Source organism: Lagopus leucura, unplaced genomic scaffold, assembly GCF_019238085.1.
Source record: "Lagopus leucura isolate 7727_CA_CO unplaced genomic scaffold, USGS_WTPT01 Super-Scaffold_100033, whole genome shotgun sequence".
Lineage (NCBI taxonomy): Eukaryota > Metazoa > Chordata > Aves > Galliformes > Phasianidae > Lagopus > Lagopus leucura.
Genome location: NW_024962282.1, coordinates 5,865,212 through 5,884,663, shown reverse-complemented (window position 1 = coordinate 5,884,663; position 19,452 = coordinate 5,865,212). Strand labels below are relative to the sequence as shown.

General features: G+C 49.0%; 1 protein-coding gene across 4 annotated transcripts in view; it reads right to left on the bottom strand.

Moving 5' to 3' along the window:
- DAGLA (diacylglycerol lipase alpha) overlaps positions 1 to 17,096 on the bottom strand; it is a 63,461-nt gene extending 46,365 nt beyond the window's left edge. Inside the window, exons 1-3 of one of the 4 annotated variants that reach the window (XM_042881968.1) lie at positions 16,733 to 16,986; positions 4,540 to 4,768; positions 3,412 to 3,562 (exon numbers count right to left, since the gene is read on the bottom strand). The gene's annotated coding sequence lies outside the window, so the exon portion shown is untranslated. Of the gene's footprint in view, positions 1 to 3,411; positions 3,563 to 4,539; positions 4,769 to 16,732; positions 16,987 to 17,024 lie in introns of those variants that run through there. The other 3 variants (XM_042881970.1, XM_042881969.1, XM_042881971.1) reach the window with 3 other exon arrangements.
- Between the last annotated feature and the right edge of the window lie 2,356 nt (positions 17,097 to 19,452).

Below are 19,452 nucleotides of genomic sequence, written 5' to 3'. Positions count from 1 at the left end.
ACAAATGCATTGTATTTCCTAAAATCCCATACCAGAATTGTGAATTTCAGCTTGTAAATCTCCTTCCCTTGAATAATAGCAGCTATATCACATCACAGATATAGATAACACAGCTACTGACTGTCCATGTCCAAATACTGACCCTCTGCTCTTCTCAGTCCATTGCTGGGCATGCTCAAAAGGAAGCTTTTCGGATGCTAAAGGAAACAGGCTTTTGAGGTAAGTGACAGCAGAACAGCTTTACACTGACTAACAGGCTGTTCTCATCCCCAGCCAGCCCCTATCAGCATGGATGAGAATCCCTAGAAGATTTTTCTATTGCATCAAAGCTCAAAGGGAACCTTGAAAGCCTGACTGCATTTTCAGACACAGGCTTCTGTCACTGCAACTTCAGAGGGGATCTGTGCTTCTGCTCCTCCCTCCGCATGGCCACCATCTCAGCGCATGAGAATAATCCTTGAAATAAAACAAAGGATCAGGTTCAGTATTCCCAGAAGAAAAAACATTTCCTTATTCCTGCCTGGAGAACACAGACTTCTAAAGAAAGCTGCCAGCCCTGACCTGGCTCATGTAAAGCGTGCTAATTACAGTGAAAATCTGAAGAAAGCAAGAGCGGGAGGGATAGAGAGAGCTAGACTGCAGCTCACACAAATGACAGCTTGAGCAAACTTTTCCTGCTGCTATAAATAACGGCCTGCAGGGCACAGCGTGCAGGATCCCAGCTCCCAGCACCTCACAGACCCCACAGCTTGGCCCCCAGCCCCAGAGGCAGCAGCAGCCCTGTTCACATACATAACCACACCGCCTGCTGAAAGCCTCTCTTGTCTGCAGATTTTATGCATTTCTCTCTTCTGGCAACCCACTCCCCCATTATGCTGTCATTCTCTTACTCCTTTTCCTTTTTCAGTCTGCACATTTACTGTGGTTTCCCTTAATTGCACTGCTTTGCAGCTCTCCATCTCTTTCTCCACGTTTTTGTTGCTAAGATGCCCTGGAGTACCCCAACAGGGCTCCTCCTTCCAGCTGCTTACAGCTGCTCTCTAGCCCCAAAGGCTTTGTCCATCAGGAACCTGAAGGAAATCACTGCGGAGTGCTGTGCCGCTCACAGCACACAGCTCCAGCTCCCTCCTGGTTTAGGAAATGAAGCCCCACTTTCAGGCTCAGGGGAAATGAAAGCGATGCAGTTTCCCTGCAGCCACTTCCTCCAGCTGGTAATGCAGATAAAGATGTCAAAGCCACATGCAAGAGGCAGGAGAAAGCAACGACAGTGCGGGTCCCACAGTTCTGTGCCCAACCAGACCAACAGCTTCCTCTCTGTCCTAAAAACTTGGCTTCCCAGTGTTTCCCCAGTGACACAGGATGACACAACAAAGCTGGCACTGAATTCTGCCGTGCTCAAGCAGCTGAACTCCTCATGAATCTCAGCTTTGGATGTGTGTCTGAGAAGGCAGTAAGTCTATTTCCATTTTGCTTATGTAAGCAAGGGTGAATCAAGCCCAGGTTTCTCTGATCTTGTGTTACATTTAAGTCATAACCAAGTCATATTTAACAGATGCATGCACATATCTTCATACGTACTTTCCAGAACCCAGAGCTAAAAGGCCTTTTCAGATAGAGCCTCCAACAGATCTGCTGCTAAAGTCCAGCCCCAATGACTGGGCCCTTTTGGCAGCCCCACAGTGCTGACACCCTGGCCTCATGAGTGTCCCCTTCCCAGTGACAGTCAGAGGAGAAGCAGAGAAATCACGCCTGCTATTCAATGAGACAACTCAGTTCCATGTGGGCCCATGGGAACTTAACAAGGTTCAACAAGGCCAGGTGTGAAATGCTGCATTTGGGTTGGGGCAATGCCAGATGTGTGTGCAGACTGGAAGAAGAAGAATGTGAGAGCAGCTCTGCGGAGAAGGACATGGGGGTCCTGGTGGACAGAGCAGTGGATGTGAGCCAGCAGTGCCCATGTACAGCCCAGAAGACCAACTGTAGAAGCTGTTGGTGCTCCATTCCCAGAGATGCCCAAGGCCACTGCTGGATGGGGCCCTGGGCAGCACGGGGACAACTAGCCCACAGCAGGGGCTGTGCCAGGATGGCTTTTAAGGCCCCTTCCAACCCAACCGTTCCGTGATTCTATGGTTCCCGTTGCCACAGAGCTTACGTAGACTTCTTCTGTCCCTTTTTATCTGCAGGTTACAAACAACAACAAAAAAAAAAAGTGGTGAAGTCATGCTAGCTTCTATATACTGATATTTCTATTCCACAGGAAAGAGCCAAACAATTAGGGAATAGCAGAACATTCCTGGTTCATTTGACAATTAATCCATCACTACGGACCCTGGATTTGGAACAGCTCACTACCATCTCCTCCTCTGCTCCCCAAAACTGACAGCTCAGTGCTGCAGGCAGCACAGCCACCTAGTCCTGCCTTCAGGGAGGGGATCTCATATTTGCTCAGGATGTGCCAAATTAGTGCTCCAATGTTTTTCAGATGTCTGTCTTCTTCACATATCATCCATCTGCACCTCTCTGCTCTACTTCATGCAGCTCTTGCATAAATCCACTGCCAGAGCACTTCCCAATTGACTCTCCTTGCACCCGGAAGAACATCACGCCGTGAGCTATTTCATTCGAGGGGAGCTGCAGCAGGAACACTCTGACAGAACATTCCTTGGCTTCAAGCAGTTGTACAGACATGAACTGCTCAACAAGGACTACAATTGTGGCTAATAACAAAAGGAAATCAGAAATAATTCTTCCCCATGCTAATATAGCACAGGAAGCACGGGCCAGCCACGCACAGGAGTGCACCAACCCTGGTGCTGCAGACTTAGGACTACTGTAGGAGGTACATAAAAGCAGCAGGACACTCGTCAGAACATAAATCAAAAGCAAGGTTACTAAAATATAGAGAAGCATGGAAATAAGATGAAAGGGATCAGAGATCACAAAAGAGGGACCGGGAAAGAAGCTAGGTTATCTTCTCCCTGCCAGAGAGAAGCAGATAGAATTTAGTTACATGCTTCATCTAAATGTCATCAGTCTGGGGCCAGTGAACTGCAAAAGAGAAAGGAACGAGATTGGCCACCTTATCTGTGAGCAAACAACACGAAGAGATGTCAGACTGCACAGCTGGCCTGGCATGCAGCTACACAGCCTACTGAAAAAACACATCCCAAGGCCACAGTTGGCTCCGCTGTGTTGCTCTTTTTCAATAACGTGCTCATCCTAAAGCTGTCACTGGGGTCCAGGTCACAATTCAACAAGGAAAATGTCGTCTTCCCTGAAGAAAAGCAGCAAGGTCATCCTCAAAACATCAGTAAATCAGCTGTTTTAGCAAAACAAAGGGAAGCAGCAACTTCACTTCTCTATCAGTGATAAAGGACAGAAATTGATCCCCAATCTTCCTGCAGAACTTACCAGAAGAGAGGGGTTCATACCCACAGAATAGGCAGGGCCATGACTTCAGCAGCTCTCTGAAAAAGGACGCATTCTCAGATTGATTTCTGCAAGAAGACCCTTTCTTGTAGTCTGGCAGATGATAATTCCAAATGCTAAATGAGTCTTCACACTCCAATTTATAACCCAAACAGGATTATAAGGGGGAAAAAAAAAAAGCTGTTTATTCAGATATATTCCAGGACAAGTGATCGGCTCTGAGCCAAGACAGAAAAAGACAGATTTAGACCATTAGACAAGAAAACACTTTTTCCTCTCCTGCTGTAGGCAATGTATCATTATTCCTGTAATTAAATTTAGTGCCTTTGTGGCAATGTCTTCTGCAGAATTTATTTAAGTGTGGACTTTCTTTCCCTCTCCTTTAACTACAGTACAATTAACTGTGAAGTGTTCACTCATTTCAAGCTTTTCAGCTGGGCATCAGAATTTAGTGCCTTGGTGGGAATGCAATCATCTTGGAATAGAACGTGAACACAAGACCTGTGGTTTGGCAACTTTCACCTTTGTTGAAAGTGGGTTTTCAAAGCTTGGAAGAAAAAAAAAAAAAGCTTTTAATTCACCTTTTCCAGTTACAGCACATGATTCAGATCCTCATCCTTGACAAGAGCTCGAAGGCCTCAAAACAGGATCATATGGCAGTTAACACAAGCGATTAATACATAATGAAGCACCTAAGTATCAGGCAAAAGCCTAGCTCAGGTCTGAAATCTCCTGCATCACATAATCCTGTGTTACTTCGTTCTTCAATTTCTGCACTTAAATTCTGAATGCAGGCAAACAATCAGGCCAAGTTCTTTTCTGGGCAACGTGGGAAAGCATTTCCAGACTTTCTGCACAGTAATTACAGGAGTTACGCCTGCATTCTTGCAGAAACATTTTGCTCAACTTTAACTCTGCACAGACCTCAGAGACCACCAAGCCTAGCCCACAGCACTGGCAAACCACGGCAGCTTTGCCTCAATCTGAGATGTGTGTGTATGACAGCACAACAACTGCAGAAGATCATCATCTTGTCAGATGGCTCCAATTCTTTTCCCAAAATAGGACTGTAATCACAAACTCTGAACGAGGGATCTCCTCAGCACTCACCAACAGATCACAGGACAACTGCAGCTGGACGCCGGGTATCTTCTCACAGCTCTTCATGTTCCTTCCTCCAGTCCAATACCCGGGCTTCTGGCATCGGGCTGCCAAGCTGTGGTGACCTCAGGAGAACATGCTTGCTTCTCTTCGGTCTCTTCCCTCTGTTTAGCTGCAGGGAGCTATCAGGCAGCTCAGTTTCCCACACTCCTTTCCTTCTTTGACAATTGTAGTAACACTGCAAAATATTGTAGTAACTTCACTGCATGGGGAAATCATCATCAGAACCAGTTAGTGATCAGTTTATGGTTGGAAGCAAGAGAATGAACAACTCATTTGTACATATTAGCGTCACTATTCATATGAACACCCAGTTATTTTGTACATCTCAGGATGCACAACATTCAAAACAGTCAGTTGAAAGACTCACACCAGTAGGCCAGAATGATCGCTCTGGAACAAAACTACCGGTAGAATGATCATAGAATCACCAAGGTTGGAAAAGACCTAAAAGATCATCCAGTCCAACCGTTCACCTATTCCCAATAGCTCCCACTAAACCATGTCCCTCAACACAACATCCAGCCTTTCCTTGAACACCCCCAGGGTCGGTGACTCCACCACCTCCCTGGGCAGTCCATTCCAGTGCCTGACCACCTTTTCTGAAGGGTGGTCTATACGATGGCTTTACGATGCCATAAGTGGTGGCTTTATGATGCCATAAATAATTCACTGACAGCTCAGTGATCTCTCCCGGCACCACTGAAACTGTAAGGATGTTCCAGCCACCAAAGTGAAGTTGATCTGGAGAAGGAAAGAAGTACATAAAGGGCACCAGAATGACCCCAGCACCTTCCCACACCCGCACATCCATTTGCAACACGGGCAGCTGCACATGTCTTCTCCCCTCTCCTTCCTCACCCCTAGTACTCCCATTCTTTCCCCTAATTACCCAGGGAGAGAACCAACAGAAGAAAATAGGAAGTGTATGCATTTCCATGTAGGAAAGAAGCAGGAGATTTGGTTTCTAAGGCATGTTAGGTTATAGGATAAACCTTCCAATACCGTTGGTTGGATAGAGTTAGAAAACAGCAACGTTCTCAGGGCAGAAGTCAAAGAATCCAGAAATAAAACGTCAGACAGGAGGAGAGAAAGAAAGAAGTCAATGACTGAGTCAGCACAGCCAGCCACCTTAACACAGCACCCAGGCATCAAGTTCTGCTCACGCTGCCAGCAGGGCTGCGGTGACCCCTGTGCCATCCATCCCTGCCAGACACCAGAGCAGGTGCCACAAGCACACAGCCACCTCCAGTTTTCCTTCAAGTGCCTACAGCTTCAGGACATGCCAGCTTCAGGGCAATCTGATGAGATTTGCTGCTGATTGTTGCAAAGTTAAGAACAGTATTTTTAGGGTGAGTTTTTCCTCCCTCCACCCGGAAGCTGAAGTCATATTCTTTAAATTGCTCCAAGTCTTCAGTAGGTGCCCTTAGCATAAGGCTGCAGAGAAGGCAGCGCTATCCTTTAAACAAACCACTCAAAAGCTTTTCTGTACACATAACTCAAATTGCATTTTATGGTGTGGGTAAAACATAAAGCATAAGGACTACAAGGAAATGACAGCGTTCCCACTGAGCACAGAGGAGCGAACACCCCTGCACTCCCCTGCAGCTCAGAGCCAGGTGTGAGCCATGCCACTGCCTTTGCTCATGGGCCAAATTGTGTTGACTTCACTACAGGTCAAAGAAACAGGATGTGCAGCTCAAAAATTATGCATGTGTGAAAGCAACATCAAAGTGGACTTTATAAGTGCAAAATGATGGGTTTTACTCACATGAAAGGATCCATTTTAATATCCAAACACCTTCTTTCCCTGAGCCTTGACAAACTGCAAAAGCCACCAAATTCTCTCTCTAAAAGAGCCACTGGTGCTGAGCAGGAGCCAGGAAGGCACTGCCCCCAGGCAGATGCACGTCTTGCATTGAACTGAGCTGAAAAATAGCATGAGCAGGGACAGGAGCATGGCATTTTGAACAGTAGGCAGCAGCTCAGTACAGTGGACACCAAACAGCCATCTCTGCCCTGAACGTGAGCTCTGCTTTAAGTGGGAGGTAGAAGTTGAATCAGAAGTATTTCATCTGGAACATTCGTTCAGATCAGGTTGCTAACCTTGCTTCCCCAGCACCACTCCTACATGGGGTGCCTGAGCTCTCACCCAGCAGAAACGCGCAGCCTTCCTGCTGCCCCCCACGTGCTAAGGGCACTGAGCTGCTGACCTAGGACAGCAGGCTCGTGCATCTCGTTGTCCACCTTGTCATCAACTCTGCAGCCACGAGCAGCGAGGCAGCCTGGGGGACACTGCACGAAATCCTATCTGTTCAGCTGAGAAATACTACGGTTAGGGGGAGGAGGATGCATTATACTTGTTTCCCATTCCAATCAAAGATGCAATCTTTTCCCCACCTTTCTTGACAAATCCCCTTAGATTTGAGAACTCAAGCCCTTGCATATCCTATCTGTTCCCATAGGAACCTAACAGCCACAACTGCTTCCAACCTCATCTCTTCTCCCAGTAGCAGAAATATCAGATGAAGTCTTAGTAGCCTTGCTTCTCTGCAGCAGGAACATCATGCATATTTGAAGAAGAGCTAAAGATAACACTTTTCTTCCACTCCTGCTCCCTCCAGAAAGGGAGGGTCACTGAGTCAAAGACCTTCCTCTTATCCTCCTCGATTATTTGGCACCTGCCATTTTTACCTTCTCCAAAAACCTAAGAATTTAAACAAAAACTTCATTACCAAGCAGCCACTTCAGGGAAACTCCTGTAGAGAGGTAATTGGGTGGGCACAAGGCAGCTAAGCAACCATCACGACCTCCACCTAAAGCACAAGGAAGCCAGCAGGCACGCTGTTGGAACGCAGGATCTCCTGGTTCTCTGGGCTGTGATGAGCAAGAGTCCCAGCATGCTGCCCTCCGGCACTGCCCAGTTTGGGGTCTGGCACTTCCAGCAGCAGGAGACCAATCCGCAGCTCCTCCTGTCAAAGCAAAAGCTGCGAGCATGAGCACACTGGCACAACCAAGCAGTCCACACCAGGAAAAGGATCAGGGGGTTCGCTCACACGCCCCACCCAAAAGGTTTAATATTTGAGGAAGGAAATCAAGCATGTTAGCCAAACGAAGCCTGTTGAAAGTTCAACTTGCTCTTTCTTCAGGAGTGTTTAGCCCTCGTGGTTCAGAGCACAGGCTGAAGAGCTGTATTTTCTCATGCTTGCCAAAGGGAGTGTTCTGGCATCACACCAGGTAGCTTCCAGTCGGACGGTTTGCAAAGCAAATCCATGTGAACATGGCAGTTTTCATGTCATAAATCAAGTAATTTGAAGTGAAAAGGTTCCTGATTCCTTTAGCCATACCCTTTTCTGCATTTGCACTCAAAGAAATTCGTTTCACGACCGCGACATACAGAGCAGCTACATGAAATGCAATCAATCTGCGTGCAAAAGCAACAAGTACCATTACTCCCCGTTCTGCTTAACTCTGTTAAGTTCCAACAAGCATGCCTTCCCACCTACTGCTGAGGTCACACAGGTGAGGTCTCACTTCCTGCACACACAGTTAGGTGGGAAGCAAGACAAGAGCCTTCTGTCTTTTGCCATCTTCTGTTCAATTAAAATCCCATCCATTACACTGATGTCAAGTCGTCTTCTGTCTATAACAAATTAAGAGTTAACTAGAGAAGCAACTGGAAAAGCAAAAGTTTCCAGAGGATAAATATTATGGCATCTTGGGACATACAGGCCATTGGCTTGTCCACTGCACATCATTAGTGTCTTAGAGGATAATGAGCTCAGAGAACTAGACATGCAGTGCTGCAAACTTCCACATTCCCTTAAGCAACTCCGTCTTCTCCCTGCTCACCCAGGCAACCTGCCTCAGTCTGGGCAGCTAACAGAAGCATCCACGCACCCAGGAGATGTCATACAACTTACTCTACATGAACGTGCACGCTCTCATTTCAGAGGATATAGTGAATTTCCTTCTACCCTCTTGACACAAGAAATATTTCTGAGAGACCAGTCATTAATAGCAGCCTCAGAACAGATCTGTTATCTCACCTCCGTGCTTCTGCAGCACAGCCTCAAAATACAGAACAACTTCTTATCCGGCTTTCATTAAGCGTCATGCCAGAAGTTCGAGTCCCACAAAGCCTCATTTCCTCTTCTTGCCCTCCATGCTGAACACTTTGTTCATTAATCTCCGTCTCCACAAATGTCTGCTGTCTGAGACTTGCATTTAATGTCACCCAACCACCCCAAGCCCCTCCATTTGCAGACCCACAGGCCCACAAGGGTACAGGAGAATAAAGAGCCAGACAAGCTCTGGTTCAGATGTATGGCATACAGCAGCACGCTCAATTTGCTGCTCTTTACTGCTTCCACTAGAAGGAAAAACTCTAATGCTGAAGGTAATACCACCTTCATGGGTCCCGGTCAGAGTAGTCCATCACAAAACACACACAGTGTGTCCCAAAGAATAAAGACATCACCAACCTCAGAGCTCCTAACAGGGGGCTTTCACGACATTCCAAGCAGCAAAGAGATGAGGAATCAGGATAGCAGGGACACGAATGTTTCTCACACTGTGAGGAGCAGGGTTTGTGTTGTCGTTTCCTTCAGCGCAAGTCCAGCCACTCAGAGCCGGCACAAATGCATGTCCAGCAAACCTGCAACTTGGTTACAGAACTGCAGGAGTGTGCCCACACATCTCTCCTTTCTCCAAATACCTGCTGCCCACCTCGCAGAGGATCTTCAGGCTTCCCACCCACCTTTCCCTCAACCAGCTCACACGCCTCCTTCACTGCCACTAATTAAACATAGCTGGCACTTCCTGCGCTTGCGCAGAGCTCATATGCCACACACTCCCAATTCACTGTAAATAGGAGCAGCAGGTTTCTGTGAGGCACTCGAGACACACTCACAACACCTTCTCAGCCTTGACAGGAGAATGAGCCCTTTCTGCAGCACCCTGTATGGTTCCCACCCCAAAAACAGCCTGCGTTAATTCCTCCACCTTCATCCAAAGTGAGAGCAAGGCCTCAAAGAATTGATAAATCCCCTTCTCTACCAGCAGAGAGCTGGAGTCCTATAAAAAAGAAGGTTAAACAACCGATCAACTACGTGCACCCAGCTAAGAGCTTTCTCTCAGCCTCCTCTAAGCTAGAGACAATCTGGAAGCATCCAGGGCAGCTCTGCGTTTGTGGATGTCCCACTTTCCTACTGAGTTAAAGCTGACGGTGGCCCCTGAGGTATTCTGAAAGGTTTGCTCTTAGAGAGCTGGAAAGAACATATCTTCCTTTTTCTTCTGTCCCCAGAAACCAACAGGGAAATAGACTTGTTTCCAAAAGCACAGTACTGAACCAGGGAAATTCAGAGGGGAAAGGGATTCTGGTGTAAGAATAACAGGGTTTCCTGCAGGGTGGAGTTCTACCGGCACAGTTCTGTGAGGGCATCCTGCCCTGCACTCCTCTCATGTCACTGAGGTTCGAGGAAAGCTGGACTCCTTCCCATTTTAGAACACACACATCTCAGGGAAGTCAGCTCTCTCTCCCTATGCTCTTCATTGTTCGTCTGCCAAGTGGTTTTTGCCTCATATTAACCTCAGATGGAAGACTTGAAAGAGCAAGCAGCCTCTTTCTACTGGAAAAGAAGTGAAAATGGCAAAGGTGAGCAGAAGAGCAATCCTGTAGCGTTCATATAGAGAATCTCTCATTAAAGACATCTGTCGCTACTTTCCATACGTTCTGCTCAGGGAAGAGCATCCACCACAGCGTAACAGAAGTCACAAACTGCTGCTTCTTTGCTTTCTTTTGAAGAATAAGTCAACCCACCATTCAGCAGAGCAGATTGGAACTTTCATTTCCGCTGACCAGGGACCACAGGCCGCCATCCCTCTAAGTGCAGAGGCTGAGGTTCAGAGTTGAATGCTCTCATTCAGTAAGCGGTTGTCACTAGCAGACGCTTGAATGCCATGGAGATGGTGACAAACAACTGAATCAGACAGCACAGGAACAAGAGGAGCTCTGTAGTGTAAAAGGCTGGGTCTGGCAGAGAGGTGATGCACTTGCACCTTCTAAAAGACAGACCGTTTCAGCAGGGAAGAGCCTGGAACACAGCATACAGACTGCTGGGCTAGAAAAACTTCTCCACTTCACAGAATCATGGAATGGCTGAGGTTGGAAGGGACCTTAAAAGCTCCCTCAGCCCCAATGCCCGCCCATGGGCTGGCTGCCTCCCATCACCTCAGGCTGCGTAGGGCATCATTCAGCATGGCTTTGGGCACCTCCAGGGATGGGCAGCAAAGCAAGCAAGCAGCAAAGCTGTCCACTTCCTGCTCCTGAGTCGGTTAGCAATGGGGAGCTGCACTGAGTTCACTGACTGCTCCAAATCTCAGAGTGACACCTGAGCTGAACTTCAGCAAGGAAAGAATATCCATCTTGGATATTATCAAAGACGTGCCAAGCATAAAGGCAAGTTACAAGATAGAACCATAGAATGGCCTGGGTTGAAAAGGACCCCAAAGATCACGTAGTTTCAACCCCCCTGCTACGTGCAGGGTCACCAAGCACCACACCAGGCTGCCCAGAGCCACATCCAGCCTGGGTTGAATTTGGATGAAAAGCACTTCTGATACAATCCAGTAATACAGTATGCGAGGTAACAGAAGATAGGAATTGCTTTATTTAGGACAGTCGTAGGCTGACTGAGATACTGCAAACTCACAAAAAAAGCATGTGACTTGCTCTTGTGTTAAAGGAAGCGAAATAGTTAATTTCCCAAGAGAGAAAATAGCAGAGCTTTGCAAGATCACTTAGCAGCTCACATGGGGAAAAAGCAAGCCTCCAGAGGCTCAGACTTCTGAACTGGCATCAATATTCTAAAACCACATCAAGGCTTTATCTACAGCTGTAAACACCAGCAAGCATGTTACACAAACCATTTTTATTTTTCTTTGTGAAAGATGCAGAGTTGTGCGAATTCCAAGGTTATACATAAGAAATCCAAGAGAAAACCTTCTGGGGAGAAATGCACTTCAAGTTTTTACCCATAGCAACCTGACCCTTTTTATGGTACTTACTGCAAGAACACCATACAAGATACTGAATTTTGCCACTTCTTCCTATTATCCAATACAGAATTCAGTCTGCCTGCATCTGAGCTCAGGATACCCCAGGTCTGTGCTATGCAGAATCCCTCTACGCCAAACAAATAAACAATAAACCAAACAGAAGGTACAAAAGAAAGACACAGCAAAGGCTTGGAGCACCTCACAGAATCACAGAATGGCCAGGGTTGGAAGGGACCTCAAGGATCATGAATCTCCAACCCCCTGCCACATGCAGGGCCACCAACCTCCACATTTAATACTACACCAGGCTGCCCAGGGCCCCATCCGATCTGGCCTTAAACACCTCCAGGGATGGGGCATCCACAACCTCTCTGGGCAGCTGTTCCAGCACCTCACCACTCTCATAGGAATGAACTTCCCCCTGCCATCCAACCCAAATCTCGCCTCCCTCAACTTAAAACCATTTCCCCTTGTCCTGCAGTTATCAACCCTTTGATTCCCCTTTAGGCACTGAAAGGCTGCAATGAGGTCACCCCACAGCCTTCTTTTCTCCAGACTGAACAAACCCAGCTCCCTCAGCCTGTCCTCATAGGGGAGGTGCTCCAGTCCCCTCATCATCTTTGTGGCTCTCCTCTGGACCCTCTCCAACAGCTCCCAGTCTTTCCTGCACTGGGGGCTCCAGACCTGGACGCAGTACTGCAGATGGGGCCTCACAAGAGCAGAGCAGAGGGGGACAATCACCTCCCTGTCCCTGCTGGCCACCCCTCTTCTGATGGAGCCCAGGATACCATTTGCCTTCCAAGCCCCAAGAGCACACTGCTGGCTCATGTTAAGCTTTTCATCCATCAGGACCCCCAGGTCCTTCTCTGCAGGGCTGCTCTCAAGCACCGCTCCTTCCAGTCTGTATGAATGCCTGGGATTCCTCCGGCCCAAGTGCAAAACTCTGCACTTTGCCGTGTTGAACCTCATCAGGTTCCCCCAGGCCCACCTTTCCAGCCTCTCGAGGTCCCTCTGAATGGCATCCCTTCCTTCCACCATGCCAACCGCACCACTCAGCTTGGTGTCATCAGCAAATTGCTGAGGGTGCACTCGATTCCATCGATGCCACTGATAAAGTTGTTAAGAGCACCGGTCCCAAGACAGACCCCTGGGGACACCACTTGTTACCGGCCTCCACCTGGACACAGAGCCATTGATGACCACCCTCCGTCTGCAGCCTTTCAACCAATTTCTTATCCATTGAGTGGTCCACCCTTCAAATCCACATCCCTCCAATTCAGAGATGTGGTGGGAACCATGTCAAAGGCCTTGCTCAAGTCCCGGTACATGACATCGGTCACCTTTCCCTCATCCACCAGTGCCATCACTCCATCACAGAAGGCCACCAGATTTGCCAAGCATGACCTTCCCCTGGTGAAGCCATGCTGTCACGGATCACATGCCCATCCCTCATCCAGGAGGATCTGTTCCATGATCTTCCCAGGCACAGAGGTGAGACTCACCGGCCTGTAGTTCCCAGGGTCCTCCTCGCTCCCTTTCTTGTCAATGGCAGTGATGTGACCCTTCCTCCAGTCATCTGGGACCTCACCTGACAGCCACGACTTTTCAAATACGATGGAGAGCAGCTCGGCAACCACCTCAGCCAGCTCCTTCAGAGCCCTGCGATGCAGCCATCCGGCCCCATAGACTTGTACACCTACACATTTATGGTACTGTCAACTAGCTAATTACTCCTATATCTACTTCCTGCATCTATAATCACTGGATAAAATCATCTCACCACATCTCTACAGGAGGAAGAAAAACAGCAACAAATTCAGTATCAGCAAGTCTCTCGCTCTGCAAGTGTAGCTCTAAGCTCTTCAGTAACACTGCAGCCTCGCTGTTTAGGTGCTTCAAGCAAACCTTCCCATCTCACACGTCAGCGAACTGCACCAAGCCAGGCATCCCAGCCGTAAAGGCAGCAAACAGAGTCGTGCAGGGGGCCATCAGCGCCCTCCAACCCATCCCTAAAGGTGAACTGGAAGCTCGGGGGTTAAAAACACACAGCAAAACTCCCTACACTCTGCTTGCAATGTAGATTTTTCTACTCTTGCTGCAAGGAAGGTGAAAATAATTCATTTTCTTTTTTTTTTTTTTTAATTTAATCTTTTAGTTTGTCATCAGGTGTAAGAGGTAAGGGACCTGCACTCCTCTCACTGGATGGGGCAGAAGAAAAGATAACAAGGAGGAAGGAAAAGAATGGAAATGAAGAAATAAATGGTCGAAAATAGGGGGCACGTTTTTTCCTCCCCAATACTCATTAGGAATTTCATTCAAAATCATCAACAAGGTACAGCAGTATTCTGTTCTGCATTTAAACCCAAATTTTGTGTGTGTTTTATGCTAGGACATTCTACTTCTCTGTATGTTGCTCCTTCAAAGCCTGCAGCAGCGCTGCAAACAGTTAATTGCCTTCTCCAGCAGACCAGCTAAGGGTACGTTAGTTTCATAATGCTTTTGGATCCATATGCAGCATATGACAAACTCAGGCACTCAAACAAGCCAGCAGGATGAGGAGACTGCTCAGCATCTTGTACTACAGAACCATACATACAGCAATTGCACTCAGAGGAGACAGGATGCATGCTGTACTGTCAGGGAGCAGAGTGAGATGTAGGTGTTCGTTTCCATTGGACAAACTTTTCCCATTTTTTCCTTAACTCCCATTCCTTCACATTTCAAAGCTCACACCTAGATAGATTCTGCTGCAGGCAAGTTTTTAAGGTTTTTCCCTCAGGTTTCTCTTCAGAAAAAGTAAAGCCACCAAGTGTCAGCTTGAAGCTGAAGGAATGCAGGTCTAACCAGAAGTATCACAGCCATTCCCACCACCATGACAAACATGTCCTGCATGTTTGTTTTGGCAGACATGGACTTGAATGCCATTATCATGTATGTACAGTGCAGAATAAAGAAGATACCTGCACAGAGCTTCAAGTTAAAAGCTTGATTTACTCGAGAGGAATCTGTTCCTGCATGAATAAACATCCTAACGCTATCCGCATACATCACAAGTCCCGTTGTCAGAGTACAGATAACATAAAAAGGGTGGTGAGGCACTGGAACAGGTTGCCCAAGGAGGCTGTGGATGCCCCATCCCTGCAGGCATTCAAGGCCAGGCTGGATGTGGCTCTGGGCAGCCTGGTCTGCTGGTTGGTGACCTGCACACAGCAGGGGGTTGGAACTGGATGATCTTTGTGTTCCTTTTCAACCCAGGCCATTCTGTGATAAAGGGCATTTTCATAAACCCCAAAGTCTTCCTTCTAAGAATCAACCAGCCCCAAAACTCTCTAAAAGCAGATGAAAATAACGTCACTGCTCCAAGCATCTCAATGGCTGCCTTACTGAATATAACTCCCTCAAAAACTGCTGCTGAACCCAGCTCAGGAGGTTCTTATCCACCTGCTGCATCCTTCTTAGAATCTGATCATCAGCTGTAAGCAAGGGCTGCTAATTGCCACCGGGGTGGCAAGTTGAAAAGTGAAGGTTTCTCAGACAACAAGCAGGGCACAGGCAGATTCCCCATCACACAAACTACCAGAGCCGTTTCTATGAGTTTCTAGAATAGCTGTAAAAACTTTTGCTGTGCAAGGAAAAAGTCCCAAGCATCCTTCCCCCAGCAGCAGGGAGCACAGAATCCCCTCTGAACTAATGTAAGAAAGATCACGACACTGCAGGCAAGGCCTTAAATGATTCAAAATCCCCCCTCACCTCCCAAAGTCAAGCAGCCTACCAAGCATATTGGAGTTTATGCTCTCAAATGTTAGCAGTCCTGCAATTCTGCAGGCCCCCAGCTTGCCTGAAAGGCATCTGCAGAAGCAAAAAATCTGATGTTTGCATTGCTTTTGGAGAGTTTTCTAAGTCACGGAGGCTTGAAGGAACATGTGAATCCTGCTTGCAAATTCATACAATTCTACTGTAACACAGAAGCCAAAGTGACCTAGTTTTGAGATTCCATCTGAAGATTAATTCACTTCTATGATGAGGCTGCACCTGAAATACCCCTGTGCCCGTTTTTGTCTTTGGTACCGTAAAAAGCCATCATAAAAAGCATCTGCATCTTCAACACCCTAGGACTAAAGCTCACATCTCAAGGACGCAAGCTCCATCCCCACTGAAGAAATATTTCTGACCTTCTCGCTTTTCTTAATTTTAATCATTCGCAGTGCTGCACAACTGTTCCTTTCTAGGGCTCAAAAAGAGGAACAGGCAGACGCAGCAGAGGGAAGTTTGCCCTTTTCACTGCCCATTTCCAGCGACAACTAAGCCTTCAGAAGCCACAGACATCCCAGTTTCTAAGAACTCTGCTATGATTCTGCAGACAGTGATCGAAAGGATCTAGCCTGGTGCCCTAAAATGGAACTCTGATCGAGCCTCATTTTACAGAGCAGCGCTAATGAGCTTGGTGCAGCAGTACGTAGTTCACAACACCAAGCCCAGCACTTTGCAGCATACTGCAAAGGGAGTAAAGTTTTACAAACACGGCAAAGATGGCGAGCCCCAAACAGTGATCAAAAGAGGGAATATCTGTCCAGCTCCTTTCTGGATTTTAGTTACAGAAGTTCCATACTACATCCCTCACCCACAGTGGTGTTTCTGTCTGGACCTTGCCTATTAGCCATCACAGGGCTGCTTGCCTGCACATTCACCAGGCTGAGCAATAATCTGATCAGCAGCTTTAGGAACCCAATGCAATTTTTACGACACAGAAAGCTAACACCTAGGACCACGAATAGCTTCACCTAGATAACGTTCTCTATTTTAAAGCCTTTCCAGCGGTGACCAACTCCTCCCCTGTCACACACAAACCCCCTGAATGGTTTAGACAATTCCCCACTGAAGCAGATGTCATAGAAGCCAGAGATTAAAGAATTTGGCTTTGCAGAAGACACTTTCTACTGTTCCATTGTCACCCAACCAGGGCTATTTTTAAAACACTTTGTCCGACCGCAGGATCTCCGAAGCTTCTCCTCACTCAACCAGAAAGCAGCAGGATGCAGCCACACACCCCCAGGTAACGCAGGCTTTTATCCTGTAATCTCACCTTGGAGGAGGTTGCACTTTCACACAGAACCATTTTCTTCCAACAAACCATCAAGGACCGGCTCCCAACACACGACACTTACACCAGCGTACAGTCTACCTTCCCGCTGGGAACCGACTCCGCGCACCAGGATCTGCACAGCCAGCAACCTCCACGCTCCCCACGTCCCCAGCACACAGGCAGGCGGGCGGCAATCCCCACAACGCTCACAGCACGGATCCTGGAAGCCCGGCAACGCCCCGGCTATAACACCTCGGTGACGCATCCCTCGAGCAGCAGGCGCATCTCTGACCTTAACTACAGACGGGGCCGGTCGCCCGCCGCGGCAGACGCATGGCACGGGAGCGCTCGCGGTGCTGGGAGCTCCTCCAGGCGCCGGTCCCTGTGGAGATGCGACCAAGGCTGAGAGACGGAACCCGCGCGTCACACCCACAGCGCTCAGCTGTCGCGGGCGGCGACAGCACGGCCGGCGCGGTGCCCCCGAAGCCGCCCGCGGGAAGGGACCGGCTCCTCCCATAGAGCCACATCGCGGCGGCGTCCCCGCCGAAGCCGAAGGGCGGCAGCGACAGCCGGTGGGACGCGGCACCCCGGGGGCGAGCAAAGAGCCGGGAACGGCCGCAGCCGCTAAGGGCCGGAGGCGGCCCAGGCCGGCACCTGCCGCGAGGCCTCCTCCCTTCCCCTCCGGGCCCTGCCCGCCCCTTCTGCCGTGAGGCCCTGCCGCTGCCTGCCTGCCTGCCTCTCCCGGGGCCCCCCCCGCCGGCCCGCTACTCTCCGCCGGCCCGTTACTCTCCGCCGGCCGCCCTCACCTCCGCGCCGCCTCCCCCGCCGCAGGCCCAGGGCCGTCGCCTCCGCCTCCATGCCGGGGGCCGCGCGGCCCCCCGATTCTCTAACACCGCCTCCGCCCGTGCCGGGCCGCCCACTGCGTCAGCTTCGTAAGGGCCGCTACGCAGCCAGCGGTCGCCATGGAGACGGCCGAGGGGAGCGGGGAGGCAAGGGAGGCGGCGGCGCCCCCTGGCAGGGATGAAGCCTTCCTGCAGCGCTGGGGGAGCGGCCCCGCCTGGGCCAGGGGGCTGATGACGATGATGATGATGATTATTATTATTATTATTATTATACCGTTTGCTTTAATTACCACCACCCCAGATACAGCACATCCAATTGCACTGCTCTTAAATTGGGCTTATGCTTACCTCAGTCAGCCCCACAAACTCCTCCAGGAGAATTGCAATAAAGTCATCAATGGAAAAGCAAAACAATATCAACAGGACTCCTACTTAGCATCCTCTGAGAGCACAGAGGACTCCTTGACAGCGTCTGCCTCCTGTTCGGTCCCTGGGGTAAATCCATAAGCCAGCCTCATGCCTGGTGCACCTCCATGTATAGTTTGCAGCCGCCCTGAGATCACTTCATGCGTCTGAACAAACTCTCATCACCAGGTGATCATCACAGCTGCTTCACCAGTGGATGGCACAGGATGTCTGAGCCAAACGCAGAGAGAAACCAGCCCAGAGCTCTGCTGGGCACAGCTAAATTCAAAGGGAAGGGCAAGAAGGACCACCTCCAGCAGATGAGCAATAGCCTCACTTCGGTGTTCACAGAGTCAGAGAATGGTTTGTGTTGGAAGGGACCTTAAAGATCATCTAGTTCTAACCCTCTGCTGTGGACAGGATTTCTACCCAGCAGATCAGGGCCCCATCTACCCTGGCCTTGAGCCAGGGCCCCTACCTCCAAGGGTAGGGCATCCACAATGTTCTACAGTGTCCCCCCTTGGGGATGTACCCCAGCACTCACTTGCTGTGTGTCTCACTCTGGGAATTAACTGCATTTCTATCGAGAACAACCTGCAAATCAGAGAAACACCACACTGATGCCAGTGCCAGAGACAATCACAACATCAGAATTTTGAAAATGGAAGCAATAGGATCTCCTGGCCACCGTTTCCATTGCATCAAGTGCCTGCCTGTGCTTTCCCCAGTCTGCTGACTCTCCACCACCGTGTCAGCTCCATCATCTGCCACTGAAGTGCTTCAAAACCAGCACCTTTGGGCTGGCTCTGCCCAGCTCAGGAGCTCCTCACGCTGTGAGCACCAGGTCCTTCACTGTCCACACCCAGAGCTCCCTGGGAAAGCTTCTCAGCCTCCATGCACACAGAAGAAGCTGTAATCCCAGCCACCACCTCTCTGGAGAGATGCTGAGGGTCAAAAACAGGAGCTTCCACCCAGTGGGGCACTGGAAACAGACATTTTGGAGATGCTGGTAGCACACGGCCAGGTTCCTAACATGTCACACTGGAGGGCTACAGGGTACTCTGGAGCTGAAACGCCTCCCAGAATTGGGTAGGGCAGACCAGGATCTCCTTGCACACAATGAGGAGCATCTGTCACACACACGTGTGTGCTCAGTTATTGCACTGGCCTTGACAAAAAACCTTGAAGCTGTTTCTCCCGCAGGTTGCGCTCAGCAATTCAGTGCAACCCTTACTGCTAATGATTCCAAGCACAAACTCATCCTCCAGCTGCTTTTCTAAATCTGTGCCAAATCTAACTATGGAAGCCAAGCCCCAAAGACTTGCTATAAATCCTGCCAGCACTTCCCCCTCCCAAGGACATTATCCAGCATTACCCAAGCTGTGACTCTTCAGCCCCAAAATTTCTCACTGGTAAATAGCCATCTCCACTGAAGAGGAACGTTAAATAATATTTAAGTGGTGTTTTCCTCAC